Genomic DNA, 19872 nt, shown 5'->3' with positions numbered 1-19872 from the left:
GGAACAAAAGATGGTGCTATACTCAATAAATGATAAGAATTGTAGAAACTTTTGGGGATAGAGAGGGATAAGACTATTTACCTTCTAAGTCACAATTTCTTCTCTTTTCTAGTATAGATTGATGCTTGAGTTGGAGCACGAGTGTGTGGTCTTACGGCCAGGGGAGCTATTGTGGTGCTTTACTATTATAAGTCTTGTTTATATGGATTTTGCTGTGTGCCCAGCCCCAGGCTTGGCATTCACTGGTACTAATTCATTTTGCTTTGAACACCACTGCCTGAGGGTGATTTTGCTCTCCCACTAGCAGAGGAGGCCTAGCACAAGGGATTAAAAACCTGCAGAGGTCACACAATTGATGGAGGGTTGGATTAACATCTGCCCAGGTTGCCCCAAGGCTGAAATTGTCCAGTGAGACCCTACAGAGAATCTCTTTCCTCTGTAGTAGAACGGAAAGCCAAACGGTTATTTATTTACTTATTGGATTATTTGTTTATTTTTGTACTGAGGACCAAAATCAGGTCCTTGTACACGATAGACAAACATTTGACTACTTAGCTGTATCCCCCAGTCCTGACTCCTTCCATCCAAAGAATTTAGCCACCATGTAGCATGCAATGTAGTACTGGGTTCTGCCCAGTGATGGTGCGATTGCTAGGTTATTATAACCAGAAAACATGTGGGGGTTCACCAAGGCCTCCTGACCAGGCATTCCTCTGACTTCCAAAAGGGCTTCCATGGGCATCTTCCTTTCATGGCCGCAGGTCACTTTAGTCAACACTAGGACACTCTAGACTATTTTTATGTTTGAAAGAATGTGAAATTCTCCTGTCCAAGTCTGTGGGGGTGCTGCTCCTCCAACGATGCTCATTTGGGTCCCAGTTGATTTATTCACAAAACCATTCCGTTTATACATATTTTCAAGTCATTCGTGTAGAGTGTTTCTCTAACTCTAAATCTGTTATTTTCCCTTTTGTTCTAATTTTATGTTTCTGTATTCTCTCATGTTTTCTTTGGGTTCACCGGTCCACAGGGTTTCTTTCCTGCCTTCTCCTCCTCTGTAGAGTGTATGCGTGCATATATGGTAAAATCTCACTCTGTAGGCCAAACTAGCTTGGAAATATCGGAATTCTCCTGCCTCGTGAGACTTCAGAATAATTTCCAGCCAGGGTTCATGTTAGAATACTTTACATCTCATAAATAATGTAGACATAAAAGAAGCTTCAGGAAGTATGGAGCTAGGCAAGGTTGTTACACACCAGAACAGAGACTCAAGATCATTCTCAGCTACGTAGCAGCGTCTAGACCAGCCAGGGCTGAGAGCTGGTCTCAACACAAAGATGGAGAATGAGACAATAAGGCCATGTATTTCAGAATGTGTGTTCACTGGTTTAAAACAAGGATTCAGGAAAGGAAGAAAGCATTTATGTCACAACTGTAGGTCTAGACAGACTGCACAGTGTCTGGGATAGGAAAGAAAGAACGGAAGTGATGCCCAGAAGATGAACACAGGGAACACACATCCCCGCTGGTGTGTGAGTCCTGTGCTCTGCACAATGAGAGCCCCACACAGAGCCTGACTCCGGGTGGCATTGTGGTCAGAGGGCATGGGCCTTTAGAAGGTAGAGGCTAGTGGGAAGCCCTTAAAGCATCAGGGATAAAGACTTGGCTTCAACACACTCCTGTAATGATCTGCAGTCTTCACCAGAGGGCCAAGGCTCAGGCTCAGGAGTCACCCCTCCCTGGTTGTGCCAGAAACTTCCAGAGTCATCTGCTAACACTGTTTTAGATAATTTATTATAGTAACAACAACAACAACAAAACTGACTCGTTGGGGCTGGAGAGATGGCTATGCATTTAGGAACGCTAGCTGCTCTTGCAGAGGACCTGAGTCTAGTTCCCAGCACACACACTGGGCGGCTCACAACAGCCTGTAACTCCAGCTCCAGGGGATCTGATGCCCTCCTCTGTGCTCCCAAGTCATCTGCACAAGTGTGTACTCACAAACATTTAAATGTAATTTAAAAATATTTTTAAAATTTGTATACAGGATAAAATAAAAATGAGTATTCTGTTCAAGGCAATAACCATAAGGATAAAAGTAAGCATAATTCAGCAGAACACAACCCAGTATATTTAGTGAGAAATAAGGAGAACACTATTGAATTAATGAATATTTTATATATGATGATATAGCTGATTATTATAAGTAGATTAAGTTAGATTTAAAGGTAGAAGCACAGTAGACTTAAAAATTCCAAAAATGGACTGGGCTGTGATGGCACATACCTATAGTCCTAACACTGGCAAGGCAGAGGCAGGCAGATCTCTGTGAGTTCAAGGCCAGCCTGGTCCACAGAGTGAGTTCCAGGGCAGCAAAGGCTTCACAGAGAAACCATGTCTTGAAAAAAAACAAACAAATAAATAAATGAATTAAAGAATAAAATACAGTAAAATAATAAAAATCCAAGTTCCAAGAGTGGGTTAACTAAAAAAAAGTACAGAAATTTTAACATAAAAAGCTAGCGGGGACAGGAGAGGCGGCTCATTTGTTCAGAGCACTGGCTGTGGTATAGAGGGCCAGGCTTCAGTTCCTAGCACGCACATGGAGGCTCCAGGGGATCCAATGCCCCCTTCTCATCTCTTCTGGCTCCTGCATGCACGTGGTATGCATACACATTTACTTCTGGCTAGGAACTTGACAGAGCATACTTTGTTGTTTCACTGTAATAAAGTTTAATTGGAAAATGGTAACAAAAGATTACAAATAAACAAACATAACAGGAAAGTAAAATTATTAAAGAGAGGTCACTAGGGACATGAAGAAACATTTAGATCATAATGACAGTGAAAACATAGGAGCAAATTTGTTAGGCATGTCCAAGGCAGGACAGTGGAAGGAGTCCTACTGTAAATAGATACTGTATTTACTTTAAATAGATACTGAAATTTTAAAATACTGAAAGGCTTTGAGAGAGCTACGAACAGAATCCAAAGATGAAGGAAATAGCAGATGACAAATGAAATAAGTAAAATAAGGGGGAAACCAAGAAGATGCACAAAACTAATGTTGGACTTCTGACAATATTTTAAAACCATACTGAAAAGAAATGGGAGCTGGGCAGATGGCTCAGTAGTTAAGGGTTTGCTTCAAAGGTTTGAGGGACTGGAGCTCAGATTGCCCCATCCCTGGACCTGCCTGTGTGTGTGTGTGTGTGTGAGAGAGAGAGAGAGAGAGAGAGAGAGAGAGAGAGAGAGAAGACAGAGAAGACAGGAGAGAGAGAGAGAGAGAGAGAGTAGATCAGCAAGCTCTGGGTGGGCAACTGAGGAAGACATTCTGTGTCAACATCTGGCTGTTACATGTGTGTGCACACATACAAAGCACCTGCACACACATGTGGTCTCACTCATGAATGCATCACGCAGACTCCACAAGTGGGAGGAATGTATATAACAGAGAATTTTTTAAAAGTACTGACACAATAGGTGTAAGAACTGTGTGGTGGTCCATCTTCACTGGCAACCTGGCTGAAGTTCAAACTACCAGGAGGACTTTGTCTATGAGGTGTTTCCTGAAAGGAGGAAAGAACCCACCCTGAATGTGGGCAGTGCAATCTCATGGGCTGTGGTCCTGAACGGAATAAAAAAGGAAGTGATCTGGGGCCAGCATTCCTTGCTCTCTGCTTCCCTACTGTGGACACGATGTGACTGACTGCCTTAAGCTCTGGCTAACTCACTCATCCTCCAAGAAACAAGCCTTCCCGCTGCAATGAACAGTATACTTTTTCAAGCCGTGCACTACAATAAACTCTTTCTGTCTGTTAGTCGCTCTTGTCACAGCAAAAGACCAAATTAGTGAACATACCTCCACAGCAATTCAAATATCCAAATGAGATGAGTGTCTAGAGAAAGCTGTGCCGGGATTAACAAGTGCAGCGGAAAATGGAGTCATAAACACTGTGCCTTTCTGTTCCTGCCATCCTTGAAGGTATCCTTATTCGGGTGATACTGAGGAAAGAAAGGGGTGAAGCTTCCCCCCACCCCGGCTTTGGAGGGGTGGGGCCGGAAAGGGGGTAGTCTCAGCCAGAAGATGGGGGTTCTGGCTGGTGCTGCCTACCAGTGCTGCTGCCTCTTGCTGCACAGTTGTCAACTGAAGTTGGGCCCCGCCTCACTCAGGCTGCTGTGGATTAAGTGGACAACCATTTAAAGTGCCCAGCAACTGCCAGGGGTAGAGGATGCTGCTGGCAGGAGCTTTTTGAAGAGGAAGCTTGAAACCCTAGTTTTATGGTAACGTGATGTCATCACTCCCACCACCGCAGTGCGGGGAGTCCTGGTGGGAGAGCTGACCATAGGCCTTATCCGAGTTACTCAGCCCTGGGCTGTGGTTGGCCCTGTAATTCACTGAGCTGCGAGCCAACCCTCACTGAAAAAGGAAAATCCGAGACTTGGTGAAGGCTGAGGTTTGCCATTGAAGATCCAGGGAAGCATGTGGGTTGAAGTCCTGAGGATTTAGGCTGGAGTGACCGTGTGTGATGATGGTCTAGGACCCATGGAACAGGGAGGGGGACAAGGAGGAGATCACCTGACGGAAGGATGTGTGAGGAAGAGGTGCGGGTTAGTCTGCTGTCTGTGGCGTCACCCAGTCAACAGAGCTCTCTGCAACGCTCTGACTTTTCTCTGGTGATATGGCCCAAAAGCCAAAAGAGATTTTTAAGACCTACCTGTTAACACTTGGAGTCTAAATCCCTAACCAGCCCCCAAATCCCCTCTTCAGTGAAAGATGCGCCTCAACCCCATCCTAGCCTCCCCCTTCCCCCCACCCCTGCCACGATAAGCCTGTGTTGATGTCTCTTGGTCCTGCAGATGGCTGTTTTACAGTTTTTATGATTTCAATTGAAAGCAGTCAGCATGAGGAAGGGTTCAGGGTCTGCAGGCAGGTTCAGCTGGACGCCACCAGGTCCCTCTCCTTTGGGAATGATAGGCACTGCTGAGCGAGGGGGTGCTGCACCCGATTACGGGCGTCCGTCTCCCACCTCTCACTGGTGATGTCACAGCCCTGCCCCAACCCCCTCCCGCTCCAACCTCGTCTCTTCTGTGCCGCTTTGCCCGTCCCTCTCCCTGTGCGACAAACCAGCTGGCGGCTGAGCCTCGGACGCAGCGCTCAGCCAACCAGCGCATCGGGAGGGGCTTGGGGCGGGCCGGGTCGGGGGCGCGGAGCCCGTCACGCGGTGCCATCGTCACAGCACCAGGAGCAGGCAGTAAGAAGCATCAGTTCCAGGATCGGGGACCCTCCCCGGTGCCAGTGCCCATGCACGGCCATCCCCAGTGACGCCTGAGAGGTAAGGATACTGCCCCCACGGTCTGTCGCCATCCGCGCTCATCATCCCGCACCTGTCCCTGGCATCCTGCACCCGCACTAAATGTGCATCTGATGGGAGATTCCGGACCAACGCCAATGTCCTTGTCGCAGCCCGAAGCGCGGGCTTGGAGCTGAGGCTTCCCTTCCCCCGACCTTCCCCCGCCTCTTAGAAGAACAAAGGGGCGAATTCAGGGGTGTCAGTGCTTCCTGCGAAGCTTTTCAGGGCCACAGAAAAGACTCTTTTGCTGAGGCGCGATACTTGGCCCATGTGGGTGGAGGTCGCCAGCTAGAGGAACAAGCAGATCTGGGCACAGCCTCCTTTCCCCGTATCCCTCCACTGCAGAGGAGCTACCCAGAGGGATGCGATAGAACCGCGGGGGAGGGGAGGCAGAGATGCCAAGTAGGGACCAGGACTAGGCTGAGGGGCGTCGAGACGGGGCACGGCTGCTGATCCAGGCCCTAGGGAGAGTACGCGGGGCAGCCGCTCTGGTCCCTGGTGGGGGAGGGCAGATGCTGGAGCCGACAGCAAAACAGGCGGGCGGGGCGGGGGATGCGGAGCCACGGCCAGGCACTGGCTTAATGCTGCCCATCACTCCTAGTGCTCCCGATGCTCCTCCCTTCAGAGACCCCATTTCCCTTCCAGAAAGACACAGTGTGGGAGGAACCACCCGCAGACACGCCTGGCGGCTACAAAGCCAGTGCCCCAGTAACAGGTGTGGTCCCAGGCTGGAGGGAGGGGGCTGGGAGACGCGTCGTCTGGGATGACAGAGGTCTCGGGGAGTCTGGCGTCAGTTGACTCTAGGAACATTGCCTGTGAAGACCCTCGCATTCCCTCATTAATCCACTCCTCTCCCCAGCTGCTTCCCTTGGGAAGGCCACCGCCCTCTGCTCCCGAAGGGGCAGGGACCACATTGGGATTAAGGGAGAGGGTGGGTCTGCGGTGCAGTGAGGTGCAGGCTGCTGGGGGCCACAGGAGCGGGAGCGGGAGGGGGAGGGGACAGAGGGATTGCCAAGTCATGGGGCCTGCTGGGCGCCGGCGCGACGTCGCCCGGGCGCGGACCCGATGCGCGCCCACGTCCCCAGGAATGGGAATTTTTTTCTCTCAGAGACCAGAGGACCCGTCCCCCAGTGGCTAGCCTTCCTAAGAGGGGACCGCATTGCTGGGATTAAAGGCCTGCTAGGGCAAGCGGATTGGATCAAGTGACTGCTGGTGGAGGAGGTGCGGAGAGTCGCTGCCAGTGCTAGTCCAATCCTGGGGACCCGCAGCCTCAGCGCAAGTTCTCGCTGAAGACGCGGTCACTCAGAGCTGGCCGAAGGCGGCTGCCAGGGCAACGTGCCCAGCGCCTCTGTCTAAGGAGGCAGCGGCGGCTTCAGGGAAGCTGTGGGGTTCAGGGGGGCTGGGACCGCACCTGCGGCGGCCATTTTGCAGGTGTGGCTGGTCACCTGCCCTAGTCAGGCTATAGGGAAGGGATGGACAGGACAGGCAGAGGAGGGCTGTGGTGCATACAGCAGGGTGAGGTGGGCTGTAGGGTCCAAGGCAGGCTTCAGATCTCCACGAGCATGGTCTTCCGGAGGTTCTTTGCTTTTGGTGGGTGGGGTCACTATCCAGGTCTTCTTAGGCAGAGGGTGGCAGGAATCTTAGGGTCCTCTGGGTATAAAACCTGGGAAGAGCCCTGTTCGCAAGTCAGGGACCCCGACTTGAAGCTTCCTTTTGTAGTGAGGGTGAATCTGAAGGACAGATTGTCCTTCTTGGTTTGTGGGCCACTGGTCATAGAGGCTGCCTTGAGAGGTCCCAGTGTGAGATTGAGAGCTGGCAATATGCCTGTGAGATCCATCCCCACTTCCCACCCCCAACAACGCCCCCCTCCCCCCCCCCCCCCGCCCCGTACTGCTCAGGCAGGCTGGGGTGCGTCTCTTCTCAAGGCTGCTAATTCCCTGCTCAGAGGGAGCATGGAAGCTGCAGACTGCGCCAGCCTCAGACAGGTGGAGACCTGTGCTCTGCACAAAGCCAGAGCTGATGTGTTGGATTCAGTCCCAGGCCAGTAAGAGGGGACTAGGTGGTCTAAGGATCCAGCCTGTTCTCTCTCTTCAGTCGATTGTGTTTTCTGCAAATGTAGCCGGGCCAGTCCTCCTGTGGGCTTTTGTGCAGGGTTTGGGGGAAGGGGCAGCAAAAAAAAGGTAGCAGATGAGGCTGACGAGCCCTAGGAAAAGTGCAGGAGGACCAGGAGGGTTCAAGAAAGATCATCCAGCACAAAGACTGCCTTTGGGCAGAGTCCATCGCTCTAAGAACTGGGAGGGGCCCAGTGGTCACCTGTGAACAGGGATGAGCCTGGGCCACTGAGCTGGCAAATGAGCATGTGATTTGCAGCATATAGAGGCCTGTATGTTCCCTAGAGCATGGGCAAAACCAGCGTTCTTAGGTCCAAGGACAGAGCTTCCCACTGTCCACACTGGACAGTACAGAGACTCCCCAGTGGCACCTGATGTAGCTGGTCTGCCTGCCACTTCACTCCTGAGCCCAAACCAGGGCCCACACTTGGCCTCACTCACTATTACCTTCCCAGGCTCATGGCGATACAAGGAAGGGCTGGCTGAGCCAGGCCTGCAGGTGAGGTTGCTGCAGGCCCGGAGGACCCAGCCAAGGTCAGCAGCAAAGGCTGTCCTGATTCCTTTGCCTCCTGACTCCTCTCAGTGCCTAATCCAGTCCCTTCAGGTGGCACTTAGTTCCTGATTACCTTCAGCAAAGCCTTTACAGCCTGCATTTAATCTTATCCCAGGAGTAGAGTGGGTAGGCCAAGGCAGTCAGATGGTCTGGAGGTGCCCCACCTAAGCTGGGTCCTGCTCAGATTTCAGGACTCACATCCACCTACCCAGATATCCTTAGTCCTAACCAATGCCCGGGACCCGCAGCAATGACAGGCCTGTTCTAGAAACAGGTAGGCAGTTAGGACCAATGACACTAAGTTGTTGAGTATCCCCCTGCTCCGGCTGCCAATGTTCTCAGAAGCTGGTTCCCAGGGCACTCATCTAACCTCTCAACATCCTGGTGTGAGATGGTGATAGGTCACCTATCTAAGGGTGGCTGGCAGGCAGAGACAGATTCAGGAGTTCTTGCACCCATCTAGGGCTTCCTGGGTACCATTAACCTTGTGCTGGGACAGATACAGGTCAGCTCAAAGGGAAGGGGCTGCAGGAGCAAGTCGGGGCCATTGAGACTCTAAGGGTGTCATCTTCTCCACATTTACCTCGTGGATACAAACACACCAGATACAAACACCATAGCATGTTCACATGTGTACACACTTGTACATGTCACACTCATGCACACAAACACACATGTGGAGACACATACATTCAGCATCCCTGGGTTGCTGGGTTCTTATTTGTTGTTGCTGTTGTTTTGGTTTTGAGTTTTGTCCTGTCTGAATCTTTTTTGAATAGCTCTCTTCTTCCAGCCTTAGCTCTCTCTGAAAGGTGTCTTGGGTGCTGCCTCCTTCAGAAAGCTTGCTGTTAAGTCACCAGCACAGAGGATGGAGACCACATCCCTCCTCTTCTCTCCTCTCTCTCCCTTGTAGGCTTGGGGCTGGAAAGAAAGCAGGGGAAATATATATGACACAAGCTGAGCTATGCTATTGTGTGCATTTCATTACCTGATGCTCTCAGATGCTAGTGAGGAAACAGTAGCATGCCCATTACTCAGATGCAGACACTGAGGCTCTGGGGAAGTCATGTTTGACATTTACAGACTCCAACCCATTGCTGCTCTCTTAGTGCCTTCTGTCCACCCTCCACCCCTCTCATCTGTCCTCCCCTTTTCTCTTATATCCCCACCCCTCACTTGGGGGTAGGCAACATAGTGTCACCTCCTACCATCCAGGAAGATTCAGTGAGCACCATCTTTGATATCAAAAGCTCAGGGTTAGCAGCTGGCTACACTGCCATCTGGACTAGTCTTGGGTCTGAATTTTTGAGGCTGTCTTCGCAGGGCTTCCTTCCCTTTGGGTGGAGCTCAAGGGTCACAATGGCCCCTGACTGTCCCTATGGTCCCCTCCCCTTGAGGGGATGAAGATGCCCAGAAATGACCTAGAGGGAGGGGTACCAGGACTCACCACATCCACTCACCTTCAAGTGAGCCTCAGTTTCCTCTCCTACTTGTCACCAGTTCAAAGTAAGACACTAAGACAGGGCCAGTGGGCAGCGGCTTCCGAGGTTGCTACCCTGGGTAGGGGAAACTCAGCAGCTTTGTGTTACTGGCTCTCACTTTCTGCCCACTTCTCAGTCTAGGACCACTGGCTGCAGGTCCCCAGCATGGGACAGGGCTGTAGCAACTACAACAGGTAATTCCAGGGCATGGAGGAGCACGGAGGAGCACGGAAGAACACAGGCCTGCAGTCTTGCTTGCCTGTGCATTACTTCTGTACTTTGGCAAGGCTCTCTCTTTTTAAAATACATATTTTTAAATTTAATTTTATGTGTACATGTGTTTTGTTTGCATGTATGTCTGTGCCAGAGGACCAGAAGACAGTGTCCCTGAACTGGAGTTACAGATGATCGTGAGCCCCTGTGTGGGTGCTAGGAATTGAACCCAGGTCCTTTGGTAGAGCATCCAGTGCTTGTAAACACTGAACCATCTCTCCAGCCCCTGGCAATCCGTTCTTGGTCGAGGTTTCTTTTCTCTAGACCCCAGATACCCTTTTTCTTAATAGAGTGGCTTTCTTTTGTCTCCAGGGATCCACAGCTCTGCTGAGACCCCCTTTTCCTGACACCCCAGGCCTAGGAACCACCTCCCTGTTTGTCTGATAGCTATTAGCCTAAAGCTCATCACCTTCCGTCAGTTGATCTCTACCTCTTGTCAATTCAAGCCTCTGATTCTTGGCTCCCTTGACTGTCTGTTTATGGTTTTCTACCTTGCTTTGCTGGGGCACATCCTCATGAGACTGACTATAAATGACGCATGAATCCATGAGTGTGAGGGGCTCTGCTCCATCCTTACCTTGGCAATGAGTCATTTCCTCAAAAACTGGAGGATGTGGCTTCTTAGGCCCGGGCATCCAGGCGCTTATGAGAGTCTTTATCTGTAACCCATACCCTTGGATAGGTCTCAGTGGGGCTCAATGATGCCTCTGGACCATTTCAATGGAAGATCAAGTCTCTGTAGGTTTTTGGTCTTCCCATCCTTTATCTCCTTTCTTCCTCAGATTCCAGTGTTGCTGCCTTCTTTTCTGTTTCACGGGGAACTTTAAGACATCGCTTTCCGGTTTTTGGATTGAAATTCTGTATGTCTCCTTTTCTACGTTCTACCTCTAACACATTCCCTTCCTTGACTCTAACTGTTCCCATCTCTGAGCGTTTTGCTCCCATAGTCGAAGACTCTTTTAATAGATGGCATTTGAGTATGTAAGCCGGGGCTTCGTTCACTTGTTGAGTGTGCCCGTGGCTTCCCTTTCCTATAGGGCCCATTTTCTGCTGCTTTGCTCAAGCTCTGCATTTGGCACATTTGCTCTCCTCATAGATGCTGGGTTCCTCCTTGGTACACACACATCTTTGGAGTCCAGGTGACTGAGGAGTGCTTGTGATTCATCTGCTTCCTGAGTGGGGTTCTGCCTGGAGCAGGGATCCTTTGCAGGCTCAGCCCCAGGTGATGGGGTGGCTGCTTCCAACTTACCTACCCAGCACCAGAGTTTTGGTGCCAGCCTCTGCCCTGAAGGCTGTATGTGCTCCTTAATATTTGTGGGAAAAAAAACCCTATAGCTGCCTGCAAATGATCCCAGTGGCACTGCCTATCCTGAGGTGGACAGTGGTGGTGGTGGGATAGAGTTTCAGGTTGAGCTATGAGTCTTTAACCTTCCTTTGGATTCTTTGGCTGCCCAAACGTGAACCCTGGGAAGAGTACGACAGGAGTGCCACCCTCCCCACCCCCAGCCTCTGCTTCATTGTATCACTTCAAAGCATTCTTTATTCATTGCTAGGATGACCCTACTGTGTTTTCTCCATTGTATGAGGTCTCTGCATGACTGGCAGGCGTGTGTGCCTGCCAGTGTGATGGTCAATTGGCTGAGGGTTCCCACCTCACTCTTTGCGGGTTTTGGGTGTGGCCTGGTCTGTCTTTGACTCTGTCATCTATTGAGATATGAAGAAAACCCCATTTCAGATGTTTCCCCTCTCATATTCTTTGAGAGGATTTAGTGCTCAGGAAGAGGAACTTGTTGATGCCATGTTCTTCAAAGTTTCTGGCGTGTGTGCGTGCCTGTGTGTGTGTGTGTGTGTGTGTGTGTGTGTGTGTGTACATATCAGCCCACTGAGTTATCTCAAAGGTAGGTAGATCCCTAGGTGAAGACTGCTTGCTGGGTTGCTAGGGAGGCCCTCACGTGTTCTCTGCAGTCTCACCCTTCCCTGGTGGCCAAGAGCACCTGCTACTCCTGCTCGCCCGACTTATCTGCGTGTGACTTGAATTCAAGTTCTGTAGCTTTCATACAATATCTGAGACCATACAATGACTAAAACAGAGGGGCTCATTTGGTCCACAGTCAAAGAGCATGGTGCCTGCCTTCGCGCAGCTACGGTGAAGGACTTACACTGCATCTAACAACAGCTAAAACTATCCCACTCAAGACAGAACGTGTGTCAGAGAGCCTCATTTTATATTAAAGTTGTTGTCATGATGAGCCATTAACCCGTGAATCCACACATGATCCATTTCCTCATCCTAAAGATGTGTTAACTCACGGCTCTGGGGATTAGGTTCGAGCCATGGCTGCGATCTCACCATTGCATCATGGTTGTCTCCCGCCAACTGTCCACAGGGATTTGACATTTCCTTGCTCTCCCTGTCCCATGTTGATACAGAAGCCTGAAATACACAGATATACCCCGGTCCATGCCACTCTCAGATACTGGTAGTAATGCCTTTGATGCCCCAGTTGTGGGCTATGTTCCCTGGCTCAGGAGCCCCCATGGCGGCTCAGTTTCCCTTAGACCCTGCCATTCCCACACTCCACATTAGCCTTCTCCACCACCATGCACATTGCCTTTGAGAGAGCTCACCCTTTCCACACCCTCTGGAGTGTAGTATGATGATGTTACCCTAACTACCCTTTAAAAAATTAAATATAAGCTGGGCGTGGTGGCGCACACCTTTAATCCCAGCACTCGGGAGGCAGAGGCAGGCGGATTTCTGAGTTTGAGGCCAGCCTGGACTACAAAGTGAGTTTCAGGACAGCCAGGGCTATACAGAGAAACCCTGACTCAAAAAAAAAAAATATATATATATATATAGATATTTACTATCTTGTGTGTATGTGTATATGTGTGTACATGCACACATGTGTGCAGGTGTTTGTGAGCATGTGTGCACACACAGAGGTACACAGAGACCAGAGGAGGGTTTGGGTGTCCCACTCTCCTCTTCCCCATCTTGCTCTTTTGACTTAAGAATCTCTTACTGACTTTAGCTCACCATTTTTTCAGTCAGGCTGGTGTAGGTGGGTTTCTATCCCTCCCTGCATCACCTGTTATATGTCTCTGTCTGTCTGTCTGTCTGTCTGTCTATGTATCTATGTGTCTATCTATGTATCTATCTATGAATCTATTTATGTATTTATGTAGGAATCTATCTACCATCTATCTATCATTCATTCATCTATCTATCCCTCTATTTACCTATTATCTATCTATCTATCTATCTATCTATCTATCTATCTATCTATCTATCTAATCTATCATCCTCTATCCATCTATCATCTATTATCCACCCCTCTATCATCTGTCTGTCTATCGCATCTATCTATCTATCTATCTATCTATCTATCTATCTATCTATCTATCTATCTATCTATCTATCTGTTATCTATCTATATCCATCCTATCATCCATTTATCCATCTGTCATCTATCTATCCATCCATCCTATCATCCATCTATCCATCTGTCATCTATCCATCCATCCATCCTATCATCCATTTGTTATCTATCTATCTATCTATCTATCTATCTATCTATCTATCTATCTATCTATCTCTCCATGCTATCATCCATCTATCCATCTGTCATCTATATATCATCCATTCATCTATGTGAGATCACAGGTAGCTCAGAATGATCCTGAACTTGCTTTGAGTGGAAAATAACCTTAGACCCCTCATCTTTTTGTCTCCCTTTCAAGTGCTGGGCTTACAGGAGTCGGTTCACCACAGCCAGCTTCCCACTCAGTCCCAGTACTGCATTGTATCTCCTGATTTACATACCAAGACTCAATGTGTATGCTTGAAACCGTGTAGGCTATGACCCCATAGAGACCTGTTTTTCCTATAGACATGCAGCTGATAAAGTTTAGTTTATGGAATGAGCACAGTGAAGGTTAACATTAGCTCATAATACTGTGAAGCTATTCTAATAACAAACCTTAACAAATTTAAAACATGGAAAGTTCTAGTTTTGCAAATTTCCATTTAATATTCTTTGGTCATGGTTGACCCCAGGTAGCAGAATCCAATTGTGTTAGCTACTCTTACAACATTCACCCATGAGAATTAATGTACAAAGGGATAGTTTGGTAAGGCTCAGAGTTTAGGTCTGAGGTTGCATGGCCGTATTACTTTGGGTCTGTGTGGAGACATCATGGCAGGAGTTCACTATGAGCAAAGCCATTTTAATCTCATGTTTAGGAGAGAAGAGAGGGGCTATGGTCTTATTCCGGTCAAGTACTTCCTCAGCGACTAGAAGACCACCCATTACATCCTCGCCTAAAGGTCCCATCACCTCCCAGTAGTGTAAGCTGGAGCCACATGGTCCAGATGCAAACTGTAGCCCCGGGACAGTCAGTGACCTGTTTCCCTTCAGTCTTGTTATTGTCGTCCCTAGTGTCTTATTCTCCCACACACATTTTAAGAAGCAAGTTGCAAAGTTTAAGAAAAGAGATTAAGAGATCATTTGAAACTTTGCTGGAGTCCTAGATTAATTTACATAAAAGTCAACCAACATTCTTGAGATTTTTGGTTTTCACAAAAGGTCATAATTCAGAATGGGGAGGTGGCTCAGCTGGTGCCAGGCAAACAGGATGACTTGAATTCAATCCCCAAGCACGAATGCTTGTAAGCTAAGTGCTGGGGAGATAGGGGCAGGAAGGCTCCTGGGCAAGCAAGACAGCCAGCCTTGCTGAATGGATGAGCTACAGGTTCAGTGAGGCCTCTGCTCTCCACATGCACCTGCAGGCAACGCGCGCACGCGCGTGCGCGCGCACACACACACACACACACACACACACACACTAAATTGGAAAAGAAAAGGTCATAGTTCTTTATTTAGCTCTTCTGTCATGTTTCTGGCAAAGTTTAAAGTTTTCCTTATTTGTGAAAATTTCATGGGCTCTTTAGTGATGGTCCTTAGGTACTTTGTAGCTTGGTTACTACTTTAAATGGTATTGTAAAATGTTTCTAATTCTCTGGCTTGGTGTGTATGGACAGGTAGATTTCCAACAACGCTGAAGCTTTGAGCATTATTTGTGGGAAATCTTGGCATCTATGCAAATGAGCAAATAGACTGGTGACTATCTGTGAGCTCTCTCTCTCTCTCTCTCTCTCAGCTTTGTTTATTGTTTTTTCTTGTCTTGCTGTGTGGCTGGAACCTCTGTAACAGTTAAGCAAAACTGAGCTGGTCCCAATTGTTTTATAGACGGAACATTATTTTCCAAGTCACCGAGAAGTGTAATGTCTGGGTGGGTTTCAGTGGATGGCTTCTGGGATTTAAAAATCAATTTTCTTCAAATATTGCTGAGACACTTATCATATGAGGGTGTAGAAGATGATTGATTTATTTATTTTTTAAAAATATCTGTTGAGGGTGTTATTTATTCCCCCATTCTTTGGGTGTGTGATGAATCACAATGATAGATGTCATTGTTAAGATTTATCCTAATGTTTCAGGAGTTCCAGGTTTTCTTGATAATTAAGTTTTTTTAAAAAAAAAGATTTAAAGATGTATTTATTTTATTTATGAGTACACTATAGCTGTCTTCAGAAACACCAGAAGAGGGCACCAGACACCATTACAGATGGTTGTGAGCCACCATGTGGGTGCTGGGAATTGAACTCAGGACCTCTGAAGAACAGTCAGTGCTCGTAACTGCTGAGCCATCTTTCCAGCCCGAAAATTAAGTTTTTAAAATTAGATTTTCCTACTTATCTGTTGTGTGTGTTTGCGCACTTGAGAGGCGTGGTCATGACTGTGAGTTGGTTCTCTCCTTCCACCATGTGGGTGCCTGTCATTGAACTCAGATGGCTGGCTTAGTGGCAAGTGCCTCAAACCACTGAGCTATCTTGTCACTCCAGTGCTAAGCTAATTCACTGGGACTGAGTGAATTTCATGAGTGAAATTGTCCTGTAATATCTATTTTTCTAATTTTCCTTGCTTAATTGGTGACCAAAGTTCTATTATTTCCAGCGAATAAATTGGAAATATATACTTTCTCTCTGCATCCCTTTTCTTTGACCTCTTGCAGTCTATATAAAATTTGAATTATTGGGGCTAGAGAGATGGCTCAGTGGCTAAGAACATTGGCTGCTCTTCCAGAGGTCTTGAGTTCAATTCCCAGAAACCACATAGTGGCTCACAACCATCTGTAATGGGATCTGATGCCCTCTGCTGGCATGCAGTTGTACATGCAGATAGAGCATTTGTATATGTTAAGTAAATAAATAAATCTTTTGGAAAATTTTTGCATTATTATTTTTAAAATGTATGGTACAACACACTTTTAAAGTACTACTAGTTTTTTAGAAAAATATATATTGATTATTATATAATCATAATACTTACATAATAATTATAAGAATTATTATTTATATTATTTAATTTAGTTCTTCTCTTGAGTTAGAATCTTGCTTTGTTGCCCAGATTTGTATCAATTTCCTGGGTTTAGTTGAATTCTGCCTCAGTCTCTTCACTGCTGGAAATGCAGACACACATAATGGTGCTGGGCTTGTGGGTAAATTTTTAAATAATTGATTCAGTTTTATCTAATACCATAGAAAAATTTGTGTTTTTGCTGACTGGATTTTCCCTAGTTACAGCTCTTCCTGCTTCTTGGCACATCTAATATTTATTGGCTCTAGACATGTGTGTGTGTGTGTGTGTGTGTGTGTGTGTGTGTGTGTGTGTGTGTATGTGTGTGTGTGTGTGTGTTTCCTACTCTGTGGTTCTGAGTTAGACTCTTTCTCTCTAGAGCACACTGGATGTTGCTCTGGCTGGCTGCAGCTCCCTAGAGGGACAGCTTTGTCCATCAAAGCCCATTAAGTTTTTCTAGAATAGATATCTAGGGTAGACATCCTACAGAGAGGAACCCAGGATTCTTTGGTGTCTCCACGGAATCCCTGGGGTGGAGAGGACTCTGTATCTTGGCTGACTGCATCACAAATACCTCCTTACTTGGTGCAAGTGTTGGGGATTGTTTAGCCTTTAGCTGCTCTGTCCTTTTGTCTCTGGGTCACATAGCCATGGATTGACCCTGCAAGGTTCAGGGGCACCATGGGCAATGTTTGGAGTTGTGAGCAGTCTCCTCCTTTCCAGAACTATCCAACCTCCTCACCGAACTCCGAGAGCCAAGTCTGCTTCCCGTGACTCCATCCTGGCTGGAAGCGGAAGCCCCCATTATGGTTGCTAATAGTAATTTTTTGTTATTGTTGACTAAGAATTTCTGTAGCTTCATCATGACTTCTTTGGTGTATCCATTATTTAAAAGCTTATTAAATTTTTAGTAAAATTTCTAAATATATGGGTTAGGTGTTGTTGTTGTTAATATTTAGTTTGTTTTCAAGGGAAATGATCCATCTGATACAATCTAAGTTATTGGGAGTTACTTTGTGGTCAGCTAAGTTTTACATTTCTAAAAGTTCACATTTTACCCTATTGTTTTCCATTACTGCTTTCTTCAGTGAACATTATGGCAACTGTGTCTGGGCATTTAAAACTCTAGCATCATTCAGGATGCCATCCCTGCCTGCTCCCACTACCTGCCCCTCTCCCTTGACTCTAGTAAAATTAATTGCTTGGCAATCTACACTTTTGAGTGTACATGTTCTGACCATCTGCACTCCCCAGTGGGACATGGGTGGTGGTACTTTGTAGGAGACCTTTTCTCACAGGGGCTTCAGACTTGATGCCAAGATCAGCTCAGGTGCCGTGGAAACTGCAACCTCATGAGGACCAGCCTTAGTCTCAGACTCTTTGACACTCTTGCTTTGCCATTCTTTGTGTCCTTGTGTCTCAATGTCATTGAAACAATCTCCTGTGTTTATCCCTTTAATAGTGCACCGATCTGTCCAGTCTCACAGACACTGAAGGTAGAGCTTTGAAGGCTTGGCTGTCCTGTGGTAGCTTGTAGTCATGAGTGGTCCCAGTTCTCTGGTGCCTGGCATCCGCAAGGGCTCTTGCCTTCCTGCGGACGTGGGACCTTTATTTCAGGAGTGCTGGTTATGCACTTTTCATTCAGTTTTGTTTCCTGAGTAGTTTTCTCACTTGTTTCTGATGTGTTATTTGTCCTGGATTTCTAGATGCTCCGTAATGTGGGCCAGAGGTAGCTGTCACCTCTACTGTTCTCTCTACTGAGAAATGTCCATTTTAGTGAGAAAACTTACTATTTTCTACACACACACACACATTTGACAACCAAACATGAATCTTTTGTTATTGTGTGCTTGGAGAATGTGACTCAGGCTCCAAACCTCCTACATCAGCTTCCTAAGGGCTGGGATTACAGGTGTGTGTGTGTGTGTGTGTGTGTGTGTGTGTGTAATGACAGCTAGTTTGATTTTTTAAGACAGGGTTTCTCTGTGTAGCCCTGGCTGTTCTGGAGCTCATTATGTAGACCAGGCCGGCCTTGAACTCATAGAGATCCACCTACTTTTGCTTCTCCAGGCTAAAAATAATGCTTTTTAAGTTAATATGTACTAGATTTATTTAGAAAAGTCACCAGCTTTTGCTTCCAGACTCAATTATTTTACCTGTGTAGGTTTTTTTTTTTTTAACACTATCTTCCTTTAGCAAAATAATGGGCTTACTCTGTCAGTTCTGTTTTAAGCATTGTGTGAGGAGACGGTTAAAGCATTTACCCTTTGTGCTTTGTTTATTTCAATGTCCTGGTTTTAGCATTCACTCATTCATGCTCTCTACCCTGAAATTTCATTGGAAACGAAAGTGAGCCAGACCTAAAAATGAGAGCTGGGCTTTCCATGAGGATGCCGAACAGGAGTGAGCACAGAGCTACAGAGCAACCAATCAGTGCCCATCAAAGGGAGAAAGCCACCATCATACAGAGCAACCAATCAGTGCCCATCAAAGGGAAGAAAGCCACCATCATACAGAGCAACCAATCAGTGCCCATCAAAGGGAAGAAAGCCACCATCAAGAGAAAATAAACCCTTAGAAAAGGAAAGAAAAAAAGATCCTTGATGAACATAGAAGTCAACATCTTCAACAAAATACTCAGCAAGCCAAACCATGGTAGAAAGTTTCCCCAACATTACCCTGTAAAGTGCTGGCAATGTAAAATGCGACTGCTCGGCAGTTGAGAGTTCATGCTGTTCTTGCAGAGGTTCAGTTCCCAGCATGACGCGATGCTTTACAGCCACTCATAACTCCAATTTTTCTTCCAAGCACTAGGAAGATAATATACCACAGTCAAATGATATTATTTGCTCGCAGAGGTCAGAAGAGGGCACCAGATTCTCTGGAACTGGAGTTATGGATGGCTGTGAAGGGCAAAGTGCACTGCTGGGAACTGAGCCTCTGTGAGAGCAGCAGATGCTCTCAACCACAGAGTGGCTTCTCCATCCTCATTACTGTACAATGCAATGCTGGGGACAGTTCTACCATGGAAATTATGAAACACTGGTGGAAGACATTCTGTTAAAATATTCATAACTGCTGAAAAAATTTAGATCCATTGTAATCCCCATCTAAATGCCATTGACAACTGGAGTGGTTGTAGATGCTGGTAGTCCCAGTATTTGGGAGGTGGAAGCAAGAGAGTTAAGATACTGTTCAAGGTCATCTTCAGCTACTTAGAAAGTTTGGGGCCAGCAAGGGTTACAAGAGACCCTGCCTCAAAAACAAACAAAATCAATGCACCAATGATATTCTTCAAAGAAAAAAAAATAGTGCTTATTTACATGGAACCAAAGTAAACCCTAAATATCCAAGACTATCTTGAGCAAAAAGAACAAAGCAGAAGGGATTATAATACCTTAGTTCAAAATGTATTTCATATCTGTTGTGATCCAAACCGCATGACAGCAACATATACCCAGATGCACAAGCAAACGGAACAGGATGCAGAGCTAGAAGTGAGCCCCGTGTCTGCAGCCAACTGCTTTGGACAAGGGCGTAAGGACAACCACACACTGGACTTAGAATGGAGGGTGCACGTCTATAATCCCAGCACTTGGGAGACAGAGACAAGCAGATCTCTGTGGGTTTGAAGATAGCATACATAGTGAGTTCCAGGGCTGCCAGGGCTATCTAGAG

The 19872-nt window shown here is 47.0% G+C and overlaps 1 protein-coding gene across 13 annotated transcripts in view; it reads left to right on the top strand.

The window, feature by feature from the left end:
- Nucleotides 1-5205: 5205 nt before the first annotated feature.
- Nucleotides 5206-19872, top strand: part of Kif1a (kinesin family member 1A) — an 88192-nt gene continuing 73525 nt past the window's right edge. For all 13 annotated transcript variants that reach the window (XM_029476984.2, XM_085839597.1, XM_085839590.1 and 10 more), the window contains exon 1: nt 5206-5336. The gene's annotated coding sequence lies outside the window, so the exon portion shown is untranslated. The remainder of the gene's footprint in view (nt 5337-19872) is intronic.

The sequence above is a fragment of the Mus caroli genome, unplaced genomic scaffold, assembly GCF_978045245.1.
Source record: "Mus caroli unplaced genomic scaffold, Mus_caroli_1 scaffold_1, whole genome shotgun sequence".
Lineage (NCBI taxonomy): Eukaryota > Metazoa > Chordata > Mammalia > Rodentia > Muridae > Mus > Mus caroli.
This window is presented reverse-complemented; position numbering and strand designations above follow the sequence as displayed.